The following is an 18,999-nucleotide window of genomic DNA, read 5'->3' on the forward strand; positions in this document are numbered from 1 at the left end:
TACTATATATAAGATGGATAAACAACAAGGTCCTACTGTACAGCACAGGGAACTATATTCAATATCCTGTGATAAACCATAATGGAAAAGAATATAAAAAAAGAATGTGTATATATATGTATAACTGAGTCACTCTGCTATTCAGCAGAAATTAACACAACATTATAAATCAACTATACTTCAATTTAAAAAAGTAAAATTGGAAGAAAAGAGTTTGGTTTTGGATGTGTTACATTTTAGATGTCTGTGAGACTTCCCAAGTGGAAATGTTAAGTAGGAAGTTGGATACGTGGGTCTAGAGCTCAGAGGAGAGATCTAGGCTGGGGAAACATTTTTGGCATGAATAAAATATAGAATAAGGAGAGAAGAGTGTCCAGGAGTGAGCCTTGGGTGTTTTAATATTTATTGACTTGAGAAGAATAGATAAGGCTACAAAGGAGATAGCAAATTGGCTGTCAGAGAAGATAGAGGAAACCAGAAAAGTCTTGTGTCACTGAAGCCAAGAAAAGACAGTGGTTGCAGGCGGAGGAGTGGTGAACGGGGTGGACCACTGTTGGGAGGTCAGGGAAGAGGAAGAACCTCAGCACAAGCTGTTTGGTTGGGTTGATGGGTCAGGACCCAACCTGACAGTGACCTGAGGAGTGAGTGGGAAGTGAACAAATAGAGTCCACAAGTATATTCTTTCTAGAAGTCTCTAGAAAGGGGAGAAGAGAATGTGATGGTTTGAGAAGAAGGTACGGTTGGGATACGGTTGTCTCCACTCATCCCACTCCACTCTCAAGGGGAGTCTTGAGTATGCTTTAAAGCTGACAAGAAGAATCCAGTTGAGAAGAGACTGAAAATAAAAGCATGAGGAGAGAACATGCAGCACCACAGTGGGATAAGGGGCTAAAAAGGATACATGGCCAGGGACTTGCCTTTTGGCCAGGGAGATGACGCAGGAAGAACTGCCTGGTCACAAGGTGGTCACAAATGGTAGGACTCGATGTTATGACAATGCTGGTGGAGAATGAAGCAGCTGGGATCAAAGCTCTGTGTTTCTCCCTGGTTTAGGCTTCCAAGCCAAATATTTGTGAGAAATTGGTACGGTACTACCAAGAAATCTTAGCTCAGGTGTCCCAGAGATTGGATCCTTGCCCCAGATAGAAATAGCAGTAGTCGCTGTGGGTGGGAGTTCTTAGGGTTCTCTTCTGAGTTGAAATCCAGACCAATTATTATCTGAGGAAATGATATCAGGTATGTTTCCTCATTCAGGTCACAAGATTATTTCCCAGAACCATAACATTTTGCAAATGAGGAAACTGAGCTGCATCCCTAGCTATGGCTCATCTCAACCAGAATGGAAGAATTTGGAGTTTGCACGAGTCCAACTTTCCAGTGTTTTCTAAAGTGTAGAATACCAACATGGCTTGAAGCCATCGTCTGAGACACAGTGTCTTCAGACACCCACTCCCAGGCCTTATGAAGTCACAGCAGTGAAGGAAATCCAGTTTGTCGCGAGCATCTGCTAGGTGCCAGGCTGTGTGTCAGTCTCATTGGCAGGCATCATCTCATTTAATCCTCCTAACAGTCTCTGGATCTGAGCTTCTACCCAAGAGAAGAGAAATCTGCTTTGACACCTTTCTGAGAGCTCCAGGCTGGTTCTTTCACTTCCCTGGTGGCCTTCACGTATGGCTCCAGGCTAACCTGGCTGCCAGGCCCATGACAAAGTAGATGTTTGAGTTTCTGGCAGCACATTTCCCTGAGCTTTTCCATAATTCTCCCAGCCAACCCAAGTGCCAGGAAAGGTCTGTATTTTTATCTCAACTTTCCTTTCTTCCAAGTTGTGTTCCAGACAAATATGTGTGGTCATTGCTCAATGAGACCAAAGTACACAAATGTCATGTGCTAATTAAAAAAAAAAAAAAGATAAAAGGCAGGAGGAAGGATTTTCTGAGTACTTACCAGAGACCTAATACATTACTTTTTAAGCCAAGCAACCCAAGCTTAATTCCAACCCCCATTGTCAACATCCTTCCATCTCTCAACTGACAGAACCAGAGCAAGCCACTGAGCAGGGCTTCGAGGAGGAAGTGAGGTTTCCAACAAATAGAAGGCAAACTTCTTCTCCTCTCCATTTCTTAAAGACATATTTTGTCTGTGCTTGGCCACTAGGGACCCTTAGGATCAACACTTTCCTTGTTGCTAGTCCCCCTACCATAACTGCAACACGTCCTATGAGAATATCTCCCTAATCAGCTTTTATGTTCTGAATTTCTATAAATGTTTCTTGGTATCTTGTTTTTCCCAGTTTTATAATCAGATGATATAAGCATAAGTAGAATGCTGACCACTGACCCCAAACTCATAAAAGCAATCCCTAAACAAGTTTGTTCCTAAGAAACAGCAGCTCTGATTCCAAAGGATACTCCTTCACAGGGCAAATAAACATGATGTGTCTGTAATTCCAGAGGGCCCTAAGGATTGCTGAAGTGGGTCAGGGATTCAGAAGGCTGCTCCATTCCCAACTGGGAGGAATTCCTACTTCCTTCCCTCTCCACCCTTTGCCTGCCCCCAACTCCCCACACTTCCTCCGAGTAAAAATGAGGGAGGCTTTCCTCCTCCAAGTTTGCACCCACCTGTCCCTGAGTTCAGTAATGAATCAGTCAGTAACAATGTACTGAATACCAGCTACATGGGAGACTAGATTACCTTTCATTACCTCTGTCTGCATAGCTCATTAAGAATGAGGAACATAACTCTTTGAAAACACATACTGTAGAAATGCTGAATAATAATGATAACTATTAATAACACATCAGCCTAAGTGGAAATCGAGTTTTACTCAGGTGGATAAAATTATCTGCAGAGTACAATACATCTATGGAATAAAGTGAGTCAGCACCCAGACACTTGTGCTGTTTGTAACAGCGATATTCTTTATTCAGTTTGTAAGTCACACCTGGCATTCAAAGCCTGTTTCTCAAACACAAGGCCCTTGAAAGCTTTTCCTTTTTAATATATATGCGTCATTGTCTTTTTCACTAGAATAATTTCGAGTTACAGGCTCTTTTCCCAACAAGATCAGGTAGGAAAAAAATGTTGATGTGAACTTATTGTGTGTTTAATTCATTCTTTCCTTCCTTCAGCGAGCATGTGTTGCAGGCCTGCTATGCTTCAGGTATTAGGCCAGGCACTGAGCTACCAGGGTTAGCAAGACATAGTCATGCCCACAAGTTGCTCACAGTTTAGCAGGTACCTACCCAAATTACAGCAACTGTTACAGGTGCCATGACAGACATCTGTGAAGTCGTTACGGTAGGGGCCCAAAAAGCCGATAAGGTGGGTTCTACCTATGAAAGGTCATAAAAGACTACAGAAGAGATGGAAAACAATCGCTTGGCCAAAAATGCACACCATTTCAGATTCACATTCAAGCATCATGTTTCAATGCATTTTTTCATTAAGTGACTAATCTCTCTAAATACAAAAGGATTTGTTATTTCTGGCAGAAATGATAGTCAAGCTTAGGAATTGCAGTACTGGCTCGATCAATATGTGAGATGTTTTTAATTGAGGTCTGTGGTTTGTATATTCTTCTATAGAACAATCCACAATTGCTGTCAAATTTTTCTATTCTCAGCTGGCTGATCTACAAACAAAATAAAGCAACAGTTTCAACCCATTCTGCAAAAATCTTCTGGCCCAGAATCTACTAAATTTGCACATCCTAGAGTAGTGACTTCACTATTTAAAATATATCTGGTGAAATTTGAATAATCTCTGCAGTTTAGTTAATAGTTTTGTACCAATGTTAATGTCTTCATTTGGAAAATTGTACTACGGTTGTATAGAGTTAAAATTGGGAAACTTGGGTGAGGGAATATATGGGAAAGCTCTGTACCAGTTCTGCAACTTTTCAGTAAATTTAAAATTAGTTCAAAATAAAAAGTAAATAATACATGTGTGCGTGTACAGATGCATTTACATTTTTATGAGATCAATGCTACACAAAATGTGTTTCATAAATTCTTTTTTTTTGGTGGGGGGCTTTGAGTCACCCATCCATGAGGTCTTTTCTCCAAGCAGTTTCTTTTATCTCCATGAAGATTTTATTTATAAAGTGCAGCTTATTTATAAAGTGCAGCTGTTAATATCTACTTTTTTTTACTTTACATTTTTTTAAACACTTTTTAAAAAATAAAATTATTTTATTTATTTTAATTTTGGCTGTGTTGGGTCTTCATTGCTGTGCGTGGGCTTTCTCTAGTTGTGGCAAGTGGGGGCTATTCTTCGTTGCGGTGCGCGGGCTTCTCATTGCGGTGGCTTCTCTTGTTGTGGAGCACGGGCTCTAGGCACACGGGCTTCAGTAGTTGTGGCACATGGGCTCAGTAGTTGTGGCACATGGGCTCAGTAGTTGTGGCACGCAGGCTCAGTACTTGTGGTGCACGGGCTTAGTTGCTCCGCGGCATGCGGGATCTTCCCGGACCAGGGCTCGAACCCGTGTCCCCTGCATTGGCAGGCAGATTCTTAACCACTGCACTACCAGGGAAACCCTACCCTTTTTTTTTTTAATTGAAGTACAGTTGATTTACAATGTTGTGTTAGTTTCAGGTGTACAGCAAAGTAATTCAGTTACATATTATATATATCAAAGAATATATATAATATGTATTATATATATAAGAATATGTATTTTTTTCAGATTATTTTTCCATTATAGGTTATAATAAGATATTGAGTATCGTTCCCTGTGCTATACAGTAGGACCTTGTTATTTATCTATTTCATATATAGGAGTGTGTATTTGTTAATCCCAAACTCCTAATTTATCCCTCCCCTCCTCAATATCAAAAAAAAAAACCAAGCAAGCCAGTCAAAGAACGGCAGAAGACCTAAATAGACATTTCTCCAAAGAAGACATACAGGTGGCTAACAGGCACATGAAAAGATGCTCACATCACTAATTACTAGAGAAATGCAAATCAAAACTACAATAAGGTTATCACCTCACACCAGTCACGATGGCCATCATCAACAAGTCTACAAATAATAAATGCTGGAGAGGGCGTGGAGAAAAGGAACCCTCCTACACTGTTGGTGGGAATGTAAATTGGTACAGCTATTATGGAGAACAATATGGAGGTTCCTTAAAAAACTAAAAATAGAGTTACCATAAGATCCAGCAATCTCACTCCCAGGCATATATCCAGAAAAGGTGAAAGCTCTAATTTGAAAAGACACATGCACCTCAGTGTTCATAGCAGCACTATTTATAATAGCCAAGACATGGAAGCAACCCAAATGTCCATCAATAGATGGATGAATAAAGAAGATGTGGTATATATGTACAATGGAATATTACTCAACCATAAAACAGAATAAAATAATGTCATCTGCAGCAACATGGATGGACCTAGAGATTATCATACTAAATGAAGTCAGACAGAGAAAGACAAATATCATATGATGTCACTTATATGTGGAATCAAAAAAATGATACAAATGAACTTATTTACAAAAGACTATTACTACTATTACTAATCAGACTATTACTAATCAGAGAAACTAAATATGGACACTGAAAGCAAGCATTTAGAAACTTTTATAACATTTCCACAATATTTAAGCATATGATTGTTTTCCTAAAAGTTTATTTTTATTGCCTTTTTTAAAAGTATCAATCTATATGAGTCAGAGTTCTCCAGAGAAACAGAATCAACAGGATATGTGTGTGTTTGTGTGTTTGTGTGTGTGTGTGTGTGTGTGTTTATATATACAGAATTCCTTCTTGCTCAGGGGAGTTCAGTCTTTGTTCTATTAAGGCCTTCAACTGATTGGATAAGGCCCACCCATACTATAGAAGCAATCTGCTTTATTCAACTACTGATTTAGCTGTTAATCTCATCTAAAAAACCACTTTCACAGAAACATCCAGAATAATGTTTGACCAAATATCTGGGCACCCTGGCCTAGCCAAGTTAACACAAGTTATCACATAGTCCATGACAGGTTGGAAGATAGTTTGAGAAGCATTGTACAAGACAACTTTTAGTAGTCTACCAAATAGTTCCATTAATAAAAAATCATTCAGACTAAGAATGTTCATTTTATGTGGAAACAGGGGAACTACTGTGAGCAGTGCCCTGAATGGTCTGGGGGAAAATAAATAGAATCACTTTTCTATACTCACCATTGACCTTAAGCCATTAAAATCCACCTTTGCCCTTTGAGACAGTTTGTATAGCTCTAATCTTGAGGTTCCCAAACTTTCCCAATTCACAGCATCTTAGTGTCTCAGTAATTTTTTCACAGAGCTCCTAGGCCAAAAGAAAAAAAAAAACCTAACATAAATCTCATTTATCCAGTAGAAAGTTCCCAACAACTTAGCCATTTGAAAATATAATACACTTAAGTTGAAAGAAAAAATATTTTTATTTTGTTCTTAACCACAGTTATTTATAAAAGGATATGTATGCCAGGCATTGAATATTGTCTCTCAAACCTTGGAACCTGTATAGACACCACCAGTTATTCACCTCGTATTCACACTGATTTTCACTTACTACTTGCATTTTATAACAGCTGCTGAAAATCCAGCTTCTCAAAGATAAGACATCTTTGAAAGGAGTGCAGCACAATCTAATGTTGAAACTGTGAACAGTCTTGACCAAGTAGCTCACCTGGTGGCCAACAAATGTCAAGCATCACCACATCTCCCTCAACATTTAGCCTATGCCACGGGATGTCCGTGAGTTTGCTGTGGTGTCCTGGGCACCTAGCGCATAGTTTGTGATTCCTGGCTCTTTTCTTTTTCCATTTTTGATTCTATTTTCCCATTTGTAAAATATAAGCACCCACTTTAAGTGTCTAGCAACTACCTCTGTTAAAGCTGGGATTAAGCAGAATATAACATTTACTGTCATGTTATAACTCTGACCTTTCACTGCTAGCACTCAAGAAGCTGTGTATTCCATCCTCTGTTCTTTGTCTCTGGTAAAGGCTGTAGCGGATGAGAAGGCTCCCAATGGCCAGGCATACCAAATATGTGTCTCGGAGAACAGAACAAAATCTTTTGCTCTGTTATACATTTAAATAAAAATACAGTTTTTAAACAAGTTCATAAATAAATACAGAGAACAGATGGGTGGTTCCTGGGGGAGTGAGGGCGGGGGACAAAATGGGTGAAGGAGGTCAAAAGGTACAAACTTCCACTTATAAAATTAATAAGGCATGGGTATATAACGTAAAGTGTGGTAACTATAGTTAATGATACTATATTGCATATTTGAAAGTTGCTAAGAGAGTAGATCTTAAAAGTTTTCATCACAAGAAAAAAATGTTGTAACTATGTACGGTGATGGATTTAACTGGACTTATCATGGTGATCATTTTGCAATATATACAAGTATCAAATCATGATGTTGTATACCTGAAACCAATAAAATGTTACATTCAGTTATACCTCAGTTTAAAAAAAAGAATACAGTTTTTAACTCATGATGTTATCTTTTAACAGATCATTAGATCAAGACTGAAAGCAATACAAAAATAAGTAGAATTTGGTACCTTTCTCCTAATTTTTAACCATTCTCAATCACATTTTAATCTAATCCTGATTTTTCTATCCAATTGTATTTATTTCACTCACCCTAAATTCCTGTCCCTTGGGTCATGTAAATGGCTCTAACAGGAGTACTTTGGGACTTAAGCATGGCTTGAAATCAAAGCCTTTGTTTTTTTCATCTGGGTCTATATGTTCTCTTCATCATTATAGTTGTCGTCATCATCATAATATGAACAATTTATCCTATTTGGCTGGTACCAACATTTGGAGAGATGGCCTCCCTCTGTCTCCTGTTTCTAGCTTTTCCTGGCTCCTTTTCCATAGGCAGAGGCAAGGGGAGAAAGAGAGAGACTCATATATCTTGCACTCCCTGCAAGATTGTCTCTTCCTGGCAACAACAAAAAAGACTTTCTCTTTCTCTGCCTCTCTCTCTCTCCACTCCTTTTCATAAAGATCCCCTATGTTCTTTTATCTACTGTCTCTTACCACCTTCATATAGTTGATACCACCTACCTCTGATATTAAGCTACTGTCTTGTAATGGAAACTACATTCCATCGCCAAGGATAAATCCAAGCTTATCAGAATATACTTTTTAAAGCATGTTTCATAATAAACAGCACACAATTGTAGATAGCGGCACAGAGCCACTGGGACTCCAGAACAGGTATCTGATGCCGGAACGCAGGAGAGCAGTGCCCTTCACTGCTGCTCCCATTTCACCCAGCCTGATGTTGAACTCCCCCCTTCCTTCTTGCTGGAGATTTTCTATAAACCAGATGTCAACAAATATATTGGATTCTTTATACTTTAATCTGTTTAACATTTCGAAAGTGTTGAAAGAGTTGGGCACATTATTCATTTCAACTATAGCTACTTTCTGATTACCTGGGGAAGGGATTAGCAGGATACCTGTTTGAAGCAAGGTATCCCAGAAGCTACCTCACTGGGTTTAAAATCTAACTGGTACACAGCTTTCAGTGGGAAGACTGATGGAGGACGTCCAGTAAAAATTAAGGGCCTAGGAAACACACAGGCCCCCAGGCCAGAACAAAGCAACTGAATGATGGTTCCACCTGGGAGTCGAGGTGGGAGTTTTTCCTTGCCATGCTCCTGGGGACAAAAGTGAAGGCAAAACTTCCTCGCAGCGGTGATGAATTCCTCATCAGAGGGCCTTCCGCTTTTGCCAAGCTGATTTCGTGAGTGGTAAATGAAGTGGTCCTCAAAGAGAGAGCTCATAGAGGAGGAAACAGGAAAAGCACAACCGAATCCCCAAACATGCCCCGCATAGTAAAACAGGAGGAACTTTCAGAAGTGATGAGAGAGACCAGCCTAACCCCAGCTCTGTCTCGGACATGTTTTCTTTCTTCCTGACTCATCAGGTTTCTTTAGGAAAGCCTGGTGAGAAGGGATTAGGAAGCAGGCGAGGGAGCCAGCCTTTTCTGGCAACACGGGGCTTTGTGATTTCAGATTCTGCAAGTCTTCAAGAACAGACTCGGTGTGCTAGCATTCTAGGCTGGAGGTCAGCAACAGTTCAGCTACAATGAAGCACATGAGATGCCTGGTGCTGTCAGCCAGAGACCCAAGGACTTTCCTGGGGCTGCACCTCTCTGGAAGTTTGAAGCTATCGGGACAGGTTTGCCTTCTTGAAAGGTGCAAATGTCACCAGCCAGGAGTGGCAACCTTCTTGAAATGCGCAAACGTCACCAGCCAGGAGTGGCAGATGCCGAGAGGCATCTGAAAACAGATCTCCATCTGGTAATGGGTTAGGCTTCCTGGGACGCAGATTAGAATAGTTTGAAATAAAGCGACGGAAGCACCGGTTTGGCTTTTCACATATTGTTATGGTCTGTGGGTCATTTCCTGCCTTTGGAATTTATTTCCTTTCCAGGTTCAGCAGAACCCAATGAATACAAGAAAGAGATTGGGAGTTTTCTTTGCCTCGGGCCCAGCAGAGGGGTAGCTCTGTATCTGTGAACTTGTACCTCTGAGGTGGGTGCCTCTTCCCATCTGCTCTCACTGAGCCCGGTAGGAGGGAAGCTTTAGGAATGGAACAATAAATGGGGAAGGGAGCCATCTCCAGTTAAGTCAGATGAATCCTCTTGTTCCTAGAAAACAAAAAGGGAAAGAATCGATTGGGAGGGTGCAAAGGATGCTTTATGTGGGGGAGCTCTTTTCTATCAGTATCCCGTTCAGGGAGGGACACAGCCCCTCTCGGAAAGAGGCCGACACCAGCTCCATGTAGTTAGGTCCTGAGGACAGGTTGCTTCACAACCATGACCTGTTTTGTTTTATTTTACTAACCTTCGTTTCCTACTTTGTCCCCCCAGAGATTTAACGTAGCAACAACTGTCTTCCTGGCAGCATTTTAATGCTCATTCTGGGCACTTTGAAGCTGATGTGAATCCTTACTGCAAAATATCTCCACCGCTCCCAGTATGCCCTGAACAGCCGCTGTAGTTCTGCAGTGCAGGGACGCCCCAGAGGTCGGGGTGAACCGTGTAACTCAGAGGGCCGTAAGAGCTGGTCAAAACTTAATGCAGAGGCTGCTGCCACTGCCGTCTCTCTTAAGTCTGAAAAGCTTTGTCTCTCTGGAGAGTGATCCACAGTCACAAGTTCCTTCTGAAAAGCCAGCTCATGCAGGCCTTGCTGTCAGGAGGAAGCTCGTGGAGTCTGTTCACATGTCCACAGCCCAGCTCTCTCTAGACTGAGAGATCAGAGTTCACAGTTTTAGAGGAAGGGCTAATTTTTGCCCCAATCCTCAGCCTAAGCACTGCTAAATTGGCAGCAAGTGAGCTGTCAATGCAAAGGAAGGGGCAGCTGGTGATCCACCTTGATCCTGGTGGCCCCCTCCCCCATTCCCAGAAACAAGAACCAGAACACTCTCCCCTCCCCCACTGCCTTGACAGGAAGCCAGGAGAGAATCAAAGTGACCTTTCTGAATCACACCGTCTCATCGGGTGTCCACAGAAATGGTCTGTGACCTTCACAGTGATGTTTCCAACACTGAGGAAGTTCCAGGGGAAGCAAGTAAGTGGCTAGGGGCAGACTTGGCTCTATAAATAAGCAGGGTCAGAAACACCTGTACGGTATGATTTGCAAAGCAAGGAGAAGTCTGCTGAAGAGCCCCATTCTTCCACTACAAAAGAGCACTCTGGAGGATTAAGGCATTGTGTTTCCTGTAAAAGTGTAACCTGGGACTGGTTAACTTTCTACGCCTTTGCTTTTAAACTTTAGAGAGTCTTGGTTGCACAGGTCTGGCAGGAGGCCAAGGATCTGCATTTTTTTATCAAGCCCACCTGCTGATGCTGGTACAGGTGGTCTGTGGCCCATACTTTGTAAAACTGTGCTGAGAGAATTGTGAATTATTGTCATATTAACATGGACTAACTGGTGATACCTGGATTCCAGGCCAGGCTTTGGCGCTCTGTGTGGGCAAGGTAGTTTAATTCTCGGAGACTGAAGGCCTCAGGACCAGATGGTGACCGCTATAAATTTAGGTGGAGGCTGGTTTCTAAAATTATGGCTCAAAAGCCTGCAAAGTATGAGGATGGGTCCACAGGGTCAAAGAGGGCAGGACTTCTGCAGCATGTCCTGAGCACTCACTGAAGTTCTGTGGTGCAGAAAACCCCAGAGGCCCGAGAGGACCCTCTGACCTCAGGGCTGCAGTCCTGACATCCTACATCTTGGGGTACAAGAACTGAAGGAATAGATATATCTCCTTTCCTTGCCCTCAGCCATTTCCAAATGGGAAAAAAGAAAAGGGAGAAAATAGATTTATTCAGTGCTTTATATGCCTTTATATCTTTTAAAGTCTCAAGTAGCCCTAGTATCATTAGTCCCATTTTGAAGATGAGAAAATTGAGCATTAAAGATGTTGCACAACATTGTACTTCAGCTATACTTCAATAAAAAATAAATTTAAAAAATCACAACATTGTGATTCAAATATACTTCAATAAAAAATATATTTAAAAGTAAGATATCGGATAACTTTCGAAAATTCCCAAGGTCAGATGACTATTGAATGCTTGAGCTGAAATTTGAACTCCTGTCTACCAAAGTCCAAGTTCCATTTTCTTTTCACAAAACCATTCATAACTAAAAGTTATGCTGTGGCCGTTCTGAGGGCCTAGATGTTTTGAGACCCTCAACATACCCTCGCCTCTCCCTGACCTTCATCCATACCGGTTACCCACTCTACTTCAGAATCTCACCTTATCTTTGATCTTTATTCCATCCCTGGTCTGCAACCAATCTCTCAGTCCTGCTCATGTCTTATTACCATAAATTCTTTAGCCCCAGGGGTGAAATATCATCACCTCTCCTGGGCCCAGGAGGACTTTTCTGATCCATAATTACTCCAGCCAATGACTTTAAGACCAGTGGGTCCTAGAGAACCCAGGATATCGCCAGAGGTTTCCACGGATTGAGAATCCTCAAATGCTTGAGAGACATCCGTGTATTTACTGATCTGAGACCCCTCTCCTCAATCCCAATCCCTGTACTCCCTATGCCCCACCCCCAGATCGCTTCTCAAATCAGGGCAGAGATGCAGGAAACCTGGATCAGCTGTTGCCCTTCTATTAGGAGGAAATGCCGCCTCAAACCTCAACTTCCTAGTAACAGTGATTATTCTGGAATGCTGGGCACCCCCTAGTGGGAGTAACAGAGAGAAAAGACAGACTTTTGATGCTGTTCTCAATAACCCATCCACCCCCAGCTTCCTGCCCCTCAGCTGTCTTTGCCTTTGCGCCCATCTCACTGTTCTTGAAATGATTCATTCTTCCCATGATGACTGGGCCTTTTGCCCCATAAAACCCTCCCTGTCTTTACAGACATAATGAACTAAAATTAAGCAGAAGGCAACTCAGGCAGAACAGCAGGAAAAACTTCCTATAGTGAGAGCTCTTAAAACTCTAAAATTCCTTATAAGGCAAACTACGACCTAACTGCACTGGGAAAACAATAGAGAATATCTCGGAAAGATAATTTTGGAAGTGGGGAGGATAAGGGAAAGACTGCTTTCCTGATTTCGAAATACATGTTAATACACACGTCTGACCCCCTCAGCCTGAACTGAAGACTTACATTAATGCCCTGTACTATGTTTAATGCCCTGTGCTATGTCTTACCTCTTCTAAGGCCAAGGGAACACTCAACATTTACCCATTTTGGAATAAACTGATAAAGCCCTGTCCTAGCAGAGGGGCAGCCCATCTGTGGACTGGGTGCTGTAGACCGCTGTGGGGCATTCTGAACATTTGTCACTATCACTCACTCTTTAAAGACCCTGGCCATAGCCCCCCCTCCCGCCCCATGACAGGGGATGAGCCCTATTACATTATAATCAATAAACCATTTTCTGAGTACCTACAATACACAAGGCTCAGGTAGACCCGATCTTATGCATTTTAAAGATCTGCCCACATCTAGTTTAGTCCTTTGTCCAAAAAAGGGCTTTAACAAAAAAGAGAGAGAGAGGGCTTCCCTGGTGGCGCAGTGGTTGAGAGTTCGCCTGCCGATGCAGGGGACACGGGTTCGTGCCCCGGTCCGGGAAGGTCCCACATGCCGCGGAGCGGCTGGGCCCGTGAGCCATGGCCGCTGAGCCTGCGCGTCCGGAGCCTGTGCTCCGCAGCGGGAGAGGCCACAACAGTGAGAGGCCCATGTACCGCGAAAAAAAAAAAAGAGAGAGAGAGCTAAAGTTTTCAAGTGCATGCATTAAGAATTCTTCTGGGCATATTCACAGTCCACATTTTAGTTAAATACCTCATCATTTGCTCACTGGGCAGGGGTCAGCCAATCTCATCCTGCAGCCCAATGCCTGTCCCTAGGGGATGTTATAATTGCATAGCATCTCACCTCTATGCTTTTGGTTGTTATGGTCTTACTTGTTCCTGGATTTGAGTCATCAACTCATTAGTGCCCATTCAAGTTAACCTTTCCTGATAAGTTCCCTGAAACTTATCTCTGCTCTGGCTTCTGCCTCATCTTGAACCAAGTCGATTGGACAGTCTAATCTCCCAACGGCTTACAATGTTGATCTCTTTCAGCTTTTCTTTCAGAGCCATTTGATGATGTTCATCTCTCCGACAACCAAGAACTTTGGAAAAATCTCTCCCCTCGGGCATTTCCATTTTTGTGTCCTTGCAAACTCAGCAGAGGCCTTTCACGAGGAACCTCCGTGGGGGGTTAGAGGACACACTGGACCCCAGTTCACGGGACCTCTGGGAGGCAGAGAAAGGTCAAGGATGCTCCATGGTCAGCCTCTCGGGCCTAACAGCAGAAGCTGGGACTGCTTCCTGCATAACTTGGGCTTCAGTTAAAGGCATTTTTTAGTCTGGAGACCTTTGACCTCCACTCTGAATGGAACACTCGAAGGGTGAAGTAAGGTTCTCTGTTGGCAAGAAAGACACACTGATCTCTGGCCCTGGTGTGTCCGCCAACCTGGAAAGACACCCAAACTGTGGTGAGTTAGCTGAGCCACCTAGAGTGCTACTTACTGGCAGAGTCAACCATTCCCCTTCATGTAAGCTGGCCTTGACTTTGGAAGAAAGGGTAGTGATGTGTTTATGTGCTCAGAGGAGAAAACACTATGGAGAGAGAATGAGAATTAAAAGGGATAAACCCAACTAGAGGCTGCTTTGGGTGACTGGCCAAGAAATCATAGAGAAGCTCTGACAGTTAGAGGTATAGGAACTTCCACTACTTCTGTCTCTATTTTAGAAGAAAGAAAAATTAAATCATAAATCTAAAGATGAAGGTGCATTCATTTGGGGAGAGGAACAAACAAGCTGTTACATTTCAAACAGATATCAGGGCTGCAAAAAATGAATACTTTTAACCTGCTAGTAGAAGGGCTTCTTTCCTGAAAGTTATCATCGATTAGACACCAACACCAAAGAGAAGGTTACAAAAAATTCTTTTTCATGCAGGTTAAGAGGCATTAATTTGGGCTGTCTGTAGTTAGCTGGATTCCTAGTACTGGATGCTTTCCAAGAAGAAGAGAAAGGTGGGCAACCAGAGCAGTTATGCGAAATTCAGGTGTGCACTTTGTGGGTAAAGGTGAGGAGAGTGTGCTTCAGCTGGCCCAGAGCTGCATCAAACAGAAAGCAATGGTTATGGAGTTTGGGGGGTGCCCAGCGGTGATGGGGTCCCTGGATCAGGCCTTGAGAGACCCAACATTGAGCCCCCATGGCAGTGCTTGTGGGCAGGGGGAGAGGTCTAAGCTGCCTGCCAGTACCTACAGCAAGTTTGACCGATATACATTATCTGCTAATATCCTCAAGGGAAGGGAGTTATGTGCCAGCTGTTAACCTCCCAGGAAAGACAGGTGTGCAGCGCTTAGATGGCATTCAAGGAAACCAGGTGAGGGCTTGAACTCCGGCCAGAGAAGCAGGGTGTGTGACACTTGAGGGAGCTGAGTGGGAGTCATTAGGACTACACTCAGGCAGGGAAGAATGGGGTGTGGTGTGCCCATGAAAGGTGGGTGTGAGCATTCCAGAGCCTCGATAATGTTAATGAAAGAAGCTTTGGTAAATATAGACTGTAAGTCATTCTGACTGTCCTCAAACGTTTTCTCCAGCTGAGCTTCTGGTTCTTTTAAAGCTACAACATAAGGACATTCTCAATAAAGTTGAAGTTAAGAAACAGCCTCAGGGACTTCCCTGGCGGTCCAGTGGTTAAGACTCCGCTTCCACTGCAGGGGGTGAGGGTTCAATCCCTGGTCGGGCTGCATGGCCAAAGAAAATTAGAAACAAAACGAAAAAAATAGCCACAGATTGGACGAGATGATAGCTGTGTTTTGGAATCATAGTAGCTGAAGTTAAAGCAAGCGCTCCAGGCCTTCATCAACTTGACTTTCTTCCCCTCACTTCTAGGAAGGCTGTAAACCACTCTGCTGTGTCCTTTCGACCCTTTATTTCCTGGAGTGCGCTGGAGCCAGTGTGTGCCACCTCCCAACCCCGTGTTCAGTTAACCTCATGGCAGCTCACAATCAGCCATGGTGGGAGTATTTATACTATGGAAATTGGCCAACACTACAAATCAGAGCTTTATGTTTGTTTCTGGAGAGCCAGTACACCATGTACTGTTGCTAAAAGTCCTTACATGGGAGAAGGGACAGTGAACTGAGGATGAAGGATGTCCAGGGGTGGGGGAGGGATGGTGAAGCCCAGAGTGTCCAGAGGGAAGCGGTAGATTGCCAGGATTGGGTCTGCCTGCCTCACAAATACTGCCCCCTGCAACACAAGCCTTGCATCCAATATTTCACCTGCTGTGTGTCTACGACACATGGAGATATTGCTTTCTGTTCACTGGGGCGAAGCGGGGTGAACTTGTTTTGAGGTTTCTGGTGCAGGTATAATAACGTAGGTACAGAATGTTTTTTTCTATTACGGATTTTAAAGTGTTTTCACGGAGATTCAATCCCACTTTTCCTCTTCCAACCTCCCCTGCCTCCTGGCTTCCCCGCCACCCCCTTCCAACAATACGTGCTCTCTCTCCTTCCCCTATATGTGCTTCCCACTGACCTTCGGATGCAACATCTTACCTATTATAAAAATATCCCTGAGCCAGATAATTATTACTCCCTCTAGAAGGGAGTTTTTTATTGTACATGTAAATCACCTGGAGAATCTTGTTAAAAAGCAGATTCGGGGCTTCCCTGGTGGCGCAGTGGTTGAGAGTCTGCCTACTGATGCAGGGGACACGGGTTCGTGCCCCGGTCCGGGAAGATCCCACATGCCGCGGAGCGGCTGGGCCCGTGACCCATGGCCGCTGAGCCTGCACGTCCGGAGCCTGTGCTCCGCAACGGGAGAGGTCACAACAGTGAGAGGCCCGTGTACTGCAAAAAAAAAAAAAAAAAAGAAGCAGATTTGCATTCAGTAGGTCCGGCTGGGCCCTGAGATTCCTCATTACTAACAAGCTCCCAGGTGATACTGACGCTGCTGGTCAGCAAATCTCTCTCTCAGTAGCAGAGCTGTCGGCTGGACACGTTAATCAACGTGTCTCCAACAGTTGTCTCGCGCTTCTACCGTTTCTACTTTAAGAAGTTCCACCTCCATTTCTGGAAGAGGCAGCGCCTCCCAGGCTATTGGACCAGGAGGAGGATCATAACCCAGCAATCAAATCTATATGCCAGGCGGGCTGGATTCTCTTTCAAGAATCTGAGCTAGAATGCTGTCCTAGCCTGAGTTCCCCCACAAAACAGAGCCTGAGACAGAAGTTGGCACATAGCAATTTATGTGAGAATCCCATAGAATAAGAGGGCAGGATATGGGGAGCAAAAGAAGGAAGGAATAAAAAGCAGTACTAGGATGTATTTGTTCTTGAACTGATCCTGGCAAGGCGCAACAGGCACTCAGTCCCATGGGACGTGCCAGTGGGCCTTCTGCTATGCATCTCATTACTATCTCAAGCATTTATATGGCCTTTCCTTTACGAAATTACTGATTAAATGCTTGATAACCCTTTACTTTCCAGTTTTCAAATAATTACTTGGCTCCCTAGCATGGTTAGTCACCAATAAATTCTATTTTATATGATTATGAACTCATGGATTTAAATATATTTAATGCACTTCAATCCACTGCAGTTATTATTCTAATGGGTGCTCAAATTATCCCATCTTTGGTCAGTGGAAGCTTATTCCTGTTGGTTCCTGAGTTTTGTGATACAATCCAGTAGTCTTTTATGGCTTCCTTCTTTTCTGGTATGATAAGATATCCAATAGAACTTTCTGTGGTTATGGTAATGCTCTGTATCTGCACTCTATGATGCTTTAGCCACTAGCCACATGTAGCTATTAACTACTTGAAATGTAGTTAATACAACTGAGGAACTGAATTTTAAACTTCATTTAACCATTGATTGATTTTATTTTAAATAGCCACATGTGGCCAATTGCCACCATATTGGCCAACACTATTCTATTTTGTAACGAATGAAGAAACTTAGGTACAGAGAAGCAGTGGGATTTGTCTGTGATGTAGTTCAATCCTTATCATTAGAATCGTGCAGGGAATGACTGCCTCTAAATAATCTGGGAAACGTTTAAAATACTGATTTCAGAGCCTCACCCTCAGATATCCTGATTCATTATGTATGAGGTGGTGCTCAAGAATCTGTTGTTTTAAAAGTTGTTATTTTAATATTACCATGCGGGGACTTTCCTGGTGGCGCAGTGGTTAAGAATCCGCCTGCCAATGCAGGGGACACGGGTTCGAGCCCTGGAAGATCCCACAAGCCATGGAGCAACTGAGCCTGTGTGCCACAACTACTGAAGCCCTCATGCCTAGAGCCCGAGCTCTGCAACAAGAGAAGCCACGGCAATGAGAAGCCCGCACACCACAACGGAGACCCAACACAGCCAAAAATAAATAAATAATTAAAATGTTACCATGTGATTCTGATGAGCAGCTAGGTTCCAGAACGATTATGTTAGATTACTGGAATGTAGTATTTACGTTACAGCTATGGTTCATTGAAGATCATTCCAGTGAATCAACTGTACATCTTTAACTCCTTGTGGTAAGTTTCTGAAGTCAGAGGATCCATAACACTCTGCTAGTTATGGGATCAAGAGCTACAGGTGCTTACAGAGGCTTTCCTCTCTCTGGCTTCAGTACAGGTCTCTGGCCTTAGTCTGTTTTCCCTGCTATAACACACATACCATGGACTGAGTAGCTTATAAACAGCAGAAATTTATTTCTCACAATTCTGGAGGCTGAGAAGTCCAAGATCAAGGCACCGGCTGATTCAGTGTCTGGTGAGAGTCCGCTTCTTATACATCATCTTTTCACTGAGGCCTCTTTTATAAGGGCACTAATCTCATTCGTGAGGGTTCTGCCCTCATGACCTAATCACCTCTCAAAGACCCCCACCTTCTAATACCATCACCTTGTGGGGTAAGAGTTCAACATATGAACTGGGGGAACAGAAACATTCAGATCATAGCATGGCCCGCATTCATGCATAATTTTAAAAGACACAAAGCCAAGCCAAGGGCGGACAGCCTTCACCCTCAGACCAGCCTTCCTAACCCACTGTACCTTCTGTGTATGTCCAGAATTGTGAAAGATCTAAGATTTTACCCTGTTTACACAATAACCAGTTAGCTGCCACAGATTCATGGATGCTGGTAGAAGACCCGAGACTCCTGGGCCAAAGACAAAGGACTTCATTACATTCTACACACAGAGCAACATGAGATTCATGTTCATGTCATTTCCCCTTGCCCTCCTCCAATCCCAAGGGGGTGACAGGGTAGCCCATGTGGATACCACACACACAGTGGGTTTCCAACACAGCTGAAGAACCCCAGTCTTTTATAATGGGCTGCCCAACTTTGAACTTGCCCAACTTTGCCCCAGAGGGAGACACTGTCTTTATTATAAAGTACAGAAAACAAAGCTTCCTTCTGCTCCAGAGGGAAGATACTATCTCTATCTGCCA

General features: G+C 43.2%; 1 protein-coding gene across 4 annotated transcripts in view; it reads right to left on the bottom strand.

The window, feature by feature from the left end:
• The window catches only part of TMEM178A (transmembrane protein 178A), a 248,614-nt gene that overhangs the window by 165,666 nt on the left and 63,949 nt on the right, over window positions 1-18,999 (bottom strand). For all 4 annotated transcript variants that reach the window (XM_060026765.1, XM_060026769.2, XM_060026764.1 and 1 more), the window contains 2 exons: window positions 9,531-9,653; window positions 6,173-6,299 (listed from right to left, as the gene is read on the bottom strand). The gene's annotated coding sequence lies outside the window, so the exon portion shown is untranslated. The remainder of the gene's footprint in view (window positions 1-6,172; window positions 6,300-9,530; window positions 9,654-18,999) is intronic.

This window comes from Delphinus delphis, chromosome 12, assembly GCF_949987515.2.
Source record: "Delphinus delphis chromosome 12, mDelDel1.2, whole genome shotgun sequence".
Taxonomy (NCBI): domain Eukaryota; kingdom Metazoa; phylum Chordata; class Mammalia; order Artiodactyla; family Delphinidae; genus Delphinus; species Delphinus delphis.